General features: G+C 42.1%; 1 protein-coding gene across 3 annotated transcripts in view; it reads left to right on the top strand.

Annotated features, from left to right (window-relative positions):
- Positions 1-7,500, top strand: part of LOC115117165 (replication protein A 70 kDa DNA-binding subunit-like) — a 94,172-nt gene that overhangs the window by 47,144 nt on the left and 39,528 nt on the right. The gene's annotated exons all lie outside the window — the stretch shown is intronic.

Raw genomic sequence — 7,500 nt, 5'->3', positions numbered from 1 at the left:
CACATATTCATAAAGATACATGCTTGCACACTCACACATATTCATGAAGATACATGCTTGCACACTCACACATATTCATGAAGATACATGCTTGCACACTCACACATATTCATGAAGATACATGCTTCCACACTCACACATATTCATGAAGATACATGCTTGCACACTCACACATATTCATGAAGATACATGCTTGCACACTCACACATATTCATGAAGATACATGCTTCCACACTCACACATATTCATGAAGATACATGCTTGCACACTCACACATATTCATGAAGATACATGCTTCCACACTCACACATATTCATGAAGATACATGCTTGCACACTCACACATATTCATAAAGATACATGCTTGCACACTCACACATATTCATGAAGATACATGCTTCCACACTCACACATATTCATGAAGATACATGCTTCCACACTCACACATATTCTTAGAAAACATCAAATAGACACACTGACACTCCTGTATTATAGTCCCATCTGTCACGTGCAGAAGAGAGAGATTGACTTAAAAAATGTAATTAAAAAAACTTTATTGATCTAGGCAAGTCAGTTAAGAACAAATTCTTATTTACAACAACGGCCTACACCGACCAAACCCGGACGACGCTGGGCCAATTGTGCACCGCCCTATGGGACTCCCAATCACAGCCGGTTGTGATACAGCCCATGATTGAACCAGGGTCTGTAGTGATGCCTCAAGCACTGAGATGCTGTGCCACTCGGGAGCCTCATAATACTGGTACTCAGTCAGAATGAAGAGAGAGATTTTTTATTTCACTCTTGTTTATTTCACTTAGCAATTTAAATGTACACTGAGTTTACAAAACATTAAGAACACCTGCTCTTTCCATGACATAGACTAACCAGGTCAACTTGACACAACTGTGGGAAGCATTGGAGTCAAAATGGGCCAGCATCCCTGTGAAACGCTTTGGACACCTTGTAGAGTCCATCCCATTGACGAATTGAGGCTGTTCTGAGGGCAAAGGAGGGTGCAACTCAATATTGGTTGTGGATAGGTACTGTTTTGTGTAGCACAGAGAATTTTTGACCAACCTTAGCTTGGTGATGCTGTCTTTGTCCTTGATTCGGGGAAACAGGAGTCTCGTAAAATGTCCGTGTCCAGTTGCAGGGGGGCCGTTTGAATTTAGAAAATGCTCCTTGATTAAAAAAATAAAATAATTCTACATGAATGTAAACCCATCATCTTGTCTATTTCAAGTCTTCGCTCATTCTCTCTCATGGAGAGGGAGAGAGAGAGAGAGAGAGAGAGAGAATTCATTTCGGCCTAACTGTGTTTCACAAATAGTGTTGTACATCAGCCGGGGTTCCCGTGGCGATGCAGTGCATTATGGGATTGTTTGGGCCTAGCGGCGAGGCTGAGTTGTTGCATAATGTAACAGATAACTCTTAATGAATGTAAACTTAATGAATATTTGAGTCACTGATTAGATACAGCGTTACTGGGCTACAACAACACTGACAAGTGGGTAGAGGGATAACAATATGGGTGGGTGGATGGATGGATAGACAGAATAACTGACAAATGGGTAGATGGATAACGATATGGGTGGATGGATGGATAACGATATGGGTGGGTGGATGGATGGATAGACAGAATAACTGACAAATGGGTAGATGGATAACGATATGGGTGGGTGGATGGATGGATAGACAGAATAACTGACAAATGGGTAGATGGATAACGATATGGGTGGGTGGATGGATGGATAGACAGAATAACTGACAAATGGGTAGATGGTTAACGATATGGGTGGGTGGATGGATGGATAGACAGAATAACTGACAAATGGGTGACCAGACAAACAGGTCCCATGTAGTTCAGTTGGTAGAGGCGTTTGCAAGGTTCGGTCCCTACGGGAATTATGAAAAAATGTATGCACTCACTACTGAAAGTCGCTGTGGATAGGAGTGTCTGCCAAATGACTCAAATGTAAATGTGCATAGATGAACACACAGATTAAATAACATTGTATTTGTCACATGTGTCGAATATAACATTATTACCGACAATGCAGTTCAAGAAATAGACTTATTTACAAAATAAACTAAAGTAAAAAATACAATTAAAAAGCAAGAAAATAGGGGCCTCCCGGGTGGCGCAGTGGTCTAAGGCACTGCATCGCAGTGCTAGCTGTGCCACCAGAGACCCTTGGTCAGCCGGCTGCGACCGGGAGGTCCATTGGGCGACGCACAATTGGCCTAGCGTCGTCCGGGTTAGGGAATCGCGCACTAGCGACTCCTGTGGCGGGCCGGGCGCAGTGCGCGTTGATCAGGTCGCTAAGTGTACGGTGTTTCCTCCGACACATTGGTGCGGCTGGCTTCCGGGTTGGATGCGCGCTGTGTTAAGAAGCAATGCGGCTTGGTTGTGTTGTATTTCGGAGGACGCGTGACTCTCGACCTTTGTCTCTCCCAAGTCTGTACGGGAGTTGTAGCGATGAGACAAGACAGTAACTACTAATTGGATACCATGAAATTGAGATACATTTTTTAAAAGTTAAACAATAAAATAACATTAACAAGGCTATATACAGGGGTACCGGTACCGAGTCAATGTGCGGTGGTACAGGTTAGTCGAGGTCATTTGTACATGTAGGTAGTGTCATGAACAAAGATATGATCAAGAGCCTCACGTATAGTATATTGTTTGGTCATTGTGCTGCCACAGAATGAATTGTGAGCAAGGCCTCAAAAAAGCTTTATATACCAGAGCTGTGAAAAATTCTATATATTATTGAAACAATGTTGCGATTGTTTGTGACCAACCTTGTGGTTCCCGTGGGGGAAAGATTCTATTGGGGAAAGGTTCCCATAGAAGCCAAGAAGGGGAGTGAGGTTTGTGTGTTTGTGTGTGTGCTCAAACACACATGCATGTGGGTGTCTGGGAGAGGAATTGTTTCCATCTGATGAAAGGGCATGTGCCTGAACTCTGGAACACACTCATTTTAGTCTCACCCATTCATTTCACATGACCGGTCATTTTTGACCGGGAACACCTCAGGTGTACAAAGTTAAAGAAAACACCCAAAATGTAATGAAAATCATCAAAATGTATTTTGTGTGGACAAATTCATGGGACATTATGACAATCAGATTAAATTAACTACATTTTTCAAAAAGAAAAGTTGTAAATCTGTCCAATTCGACCAGAACACAGAAGGAGGGTTAAAACATGTTGGTATTACAGACTTTGACAGCGAGAGGTTGAAAATGTCAGTGAAGACACTTGCCAGTTGTTCAGTGCATGCTCACAGGACACAACCTGATATTCCGTCTGGCCCTGCGTCCTTGTGAATGTTGACCTTTTTAAAGGTCTTACTCACATCGGCTGCGAAGAGCTAAATCACACAGTGTTCCGGAACAGCTGGTGCTCTCATGCATGTTTCAGTGGTTTTTTGCCTCGAAGCGAGCATAAAACTAGTTTAGCTCATCTGGTAGGCTCGTGTCACTGGGCAGCTCTCCGCTTTGTTTTCTGTGATGGTTTGCAAGCCCTGCCACATCCGACAAGCGTCAGAGCCGGTGTAGTACGAATCGATCCTGTATTGACACTTTGCCTGTTTGATGGTTCGTCAGAGGGCATATCGTGATTTCGTATAAGCTTCCGGGTTAGTCCCACTCCTTGAAAGCGGCAGCTCTACCCTTTAGCTCAGTGCGGATGCTGCCTGTAATCCATGGCTTCTGGTTGGGGTATGTATGTACGGTCAGTGTGGTGATGACGTCATTGATGCACTTATTGATGAAGCCAATGACTGATGTGGTGTACTCCTCAATGCCATTGGATGAATCCTGGAACATATTCCAGTCTGTGCTGCAAAACAGTCCTGTAGCTTAGCATCTGCTTCATCTGACCACTTTTTTATTTATCTAGTCACTGGTGCTTCATGCTTTATTTTTTTCTGGAAAGCAGGAATCAGGAAGATAGAATTATGGTTAGATTTGCCAAATGAAGGGCGAGGGAGAGCTTTGTATGTGTCTCTATGGGTGGAGTAAAGGTGGTCCAGAGTTTTTTTTCCTCTGGCTGCACATTTAACATGCTGATAAAAATGTGGTAAAATGGATTTATGTTTCCCTGTATTAAGGTCCCCAGCTACTAGGAGCCCCGCCTCTCGGTGAGCGTTTTCTTGTTTGCTCATGGCAGAATACAGCTCATTCAATGCTGTCTTAGTGCCAGCCTCAGTCTGTGGTGGTATGTAAACAGCTACAAAAAATACAGATGAAAACTCTCTCGGTAGATAGTGTGGTCTACAGCTTATCATTAGACCTCAGGCGAGCAATAGCTCGAGACTTCCTTAGATATCGTGCACCAGCTGTTGTAGACAGCCGCCTCTGGTCTTACCAGACACCTCTGTTCTATCCTGCTGGTACATTGTGTAACCAGCCATCTGTATGTTGATATTATCATCGTTCAACCATGACTCCGTGAAGCATAAGATGTTACAGTTTTTAATGTCCCGTTAGTAGTTTAATCTTCTGCATACCTCATCGATTTTATTCTCCAAAGATTGCACGTTTGCTAGCAGAATGGAGGGAAGTGGGGGTTTATTCGATCGCCTACGAATTCTCAGAAGGCAGCCCGCTCTCCGGCTTCTCTTTCTCCACCCCCTCTTCATGCAGATCACGGGGATCGGGTCCTGTTCTCGAGGAAGCAGTATATCCTTCGCGTCGGGCTCGTCAGAGTAATGAAAGGAAAAAAATGATTCTGCTAGTCCTTCTTGAGTAATCACAGTCCTGATGTCTGGAAGTTATTTTCGGTCATAAGAGATGGTAGCGGCAACATTATAAAAAAACAAACGAAAGAAGAACAATCTGCTGGGGGTACGTGAAACGTGCCTTCTTCTCCGGCACCATCTCCATCTTACGCAGTTAGTTTTTGCTTGTGAGCAGGAATCAGGAGAGTAAAATTATGGTCAGATTTGCCAAATGGAGGGCAGGAGAGAGCTTTGTACGAATCTCTGTGTGTGGAGTAAAGGTGCTCTAGAGTTTTTTTCCTCTGGTTGCACGTAACATGCTGGAAGAAATGAGGTAAAATTGATTTAAGTTTGCTTTCCTTAATAAAGTCTCCAGCCACAAGGAGCGTCACTTCTGGATGATTATATTGTTTGTTTATGACTTTCCACAGCTCGTTGACTGCGAGCTTACATGCTGACCAAAATAAATGTACACATACAGGTTATTCAATCATTGTACCCACACTGCTTGCGCGTGTAAATTAGTGTCTGCGCAGCCAGGCGCTAAAATAGAACTTGGTTCTATTTGCGACGCTTGATGTGGTGCAAGTCCAGCCTCTCCCATTGGTTTTTAGGAGCATATACCACGTGGCTGATTGAAAGATGAACTGAGGTCCACACTCCAGTCCAGTTGGTGGTGGTAATTTACCTTAAGTGCTAGACCTCAGCTGAATCTTGTAGTGAATGGTATAGCTGTTGTAGCTGTTGAACAAGTTGAGGAGACTAAATTGCTTGGCGTTACCTTCGATTGTAAACTGTCATGGTCAAAACGGTTCAATGGTTGCAAAGTTGGGCTGAGCCTTAATAAATAGATAGCTTTAATAATAAATAAATAAATAGATAGCCTTAATAAAGAGATGCTCTACTCGATTATTGTTCAGTCCAGTGCTGCAAGGAAAGACCTAGTTAAACTGCAGCTGGCCCAGAACAGAGTGGCACGTTTTGCTCTTAATTGTAATCAGAGGGCTAATATGGGTTAGTTGAATTTGGGTTGAAAATCCTAAATTGTTTGCATATTCAATTTACACACAGCTCTCACACACACACTTATTCCACCAGACATGCCACCAGGGGTCTTTTCATAGTCCCCAAATCCAGAACAAATTCAAGAAAATGTACAGTATTGCATGGAACTTCCTTCCATCTCATATTGCCCAAATAAACAGCAAACCTGGTTTCAAAAAACAGTTAAAGCAACACCTCTCGGCACAACGCCTCTCCTCTATTTGACCTAGATAGTTTGTGTGTATGCATTGATATGTAGGCCACGTGTGCCTTTTTAAAAATGTATGTAGTTCTGTCCTTGAGCTGTTCTTGTCTAATGATGTTCTGTATTATGTCATTCTGTATTATGGTTCATGTTCTCTGTGGACCCCAGGAAGAGCAGCTGCTGCTTTAACAACAGCTAAATGAGGATCCTAATAAAATACCAAATACCAAAACCTCTTAACGTACAACACCGTAAATCATTCAGGCTATTGTGGAGGCAAAAGGGTGTACAGTACTAGAGTGTACAGTAAAATCACATCTGAAAACATGGTCTGTAAAAGTGGTACATGGGACCATAGAAACAGTGTCTGATAAAGAATAATGATGAAATATTACATCCATAGATAATGTAGTGCAATTGGTTCATGTTCCACGTAATTGGTGTCAATGGATCTCGTTATCCTGAAACTTTCATGATCTAAACATGCAATATTGTTTGTCAGTTTCCATAAAACTATGCATTAACAGTGACGCAACAGTTACTTATCATTTTGAGCAGTTGAAATGAATAGACGGTCATCTCAGATGTAATGTGTGAATTGCATTTTGAAATGGTAATCCTGATGTTAAGTTTTTGCACAGATGATTTAAACAAATGAACAAATTATCTTCATGTACCTGTCACGCCCTGACCTGAGATATCTCTGTTTTCTTTATATTTTGGTTAGGTCAGGGTGTGACTAAGGTGGGTACGCTAGTTTTTGTATTTTCTAGAGTTTTTGTATTGTCTAGGGGATTTGAATTGTCTAAGGTTTTTGTATGTTTATGGTGGCCTGATATGGTTCCCAATCAGAGGCAGCTGTTTATCGTTGTCTCTGATTGGGGATCATATTTAGGTAGCCATTTACCTTTGGTGTTTGTGGGTTCTTGTCTATGTGTAGTTGCCTGTCAGCACTCATTTTGTATAGCGTCACGTGTCGTTTTGTTATTTTGGTTAATTTCTTCAGTGTTCTTTCTTATAATGATAAAAAATGTACGTATACCACGCTGAGCCTTGGTCCGATTCATACGACGAACGTGACAGTACCCAAGCGATTGGAAAAAGTGTTATGAGTTTTGAAAAATGTGCATTTTGATCATCGGTTGTAAGTTTTGTGTCTAGAGTTTTGAAAAATGACATCAAGGTTCTGAAATTAGTTCTAGTGATTGTAAAAACCTATATTAGACATTGTGCACCAGCTGTTATTCACAAATAGACACACACCACCACCACTTGTCACCAGACATAGCTGTCCTATCCTCCCAATGTACGGAAAATCCATATAATAACTGTATATTATCCGTGTCGTCGTTCAGTCACGACTCTGTGAAACATAAGATATTACAGTTTGTAACTTCTTATGGCTAGGCCCCTTTTTTCTCAAATTCCTGCCTGAATGACGTGCCCAAAGTAAACTGCCTGTAGCTCAGGCCGAAGCCAGGATATGCATATAATTGGTACCATTGGAAAGAAAACACTT

Source organism: Oncorhynchus nerka, linkage group LG19 (genome assembly GCF_034236695.1).
Source record: "Oncorhynchus nerka isolate Pitt River linkage group LG19, Oner_Uvic_2.0, whole genome shotgun sequence".
Lineage (NCBI taxonomy): Eukaryota > Metazoa > Chordata > Actinopteri > Salmoniformes > Salmonidae > Oncorhynchus > Oncorhynchus nerka.
The sequence above is the reverse complement of the archived record's forward strand: the minus strand, read 5'-3'. Positions and strand labels throughout refer to the sequence as shown.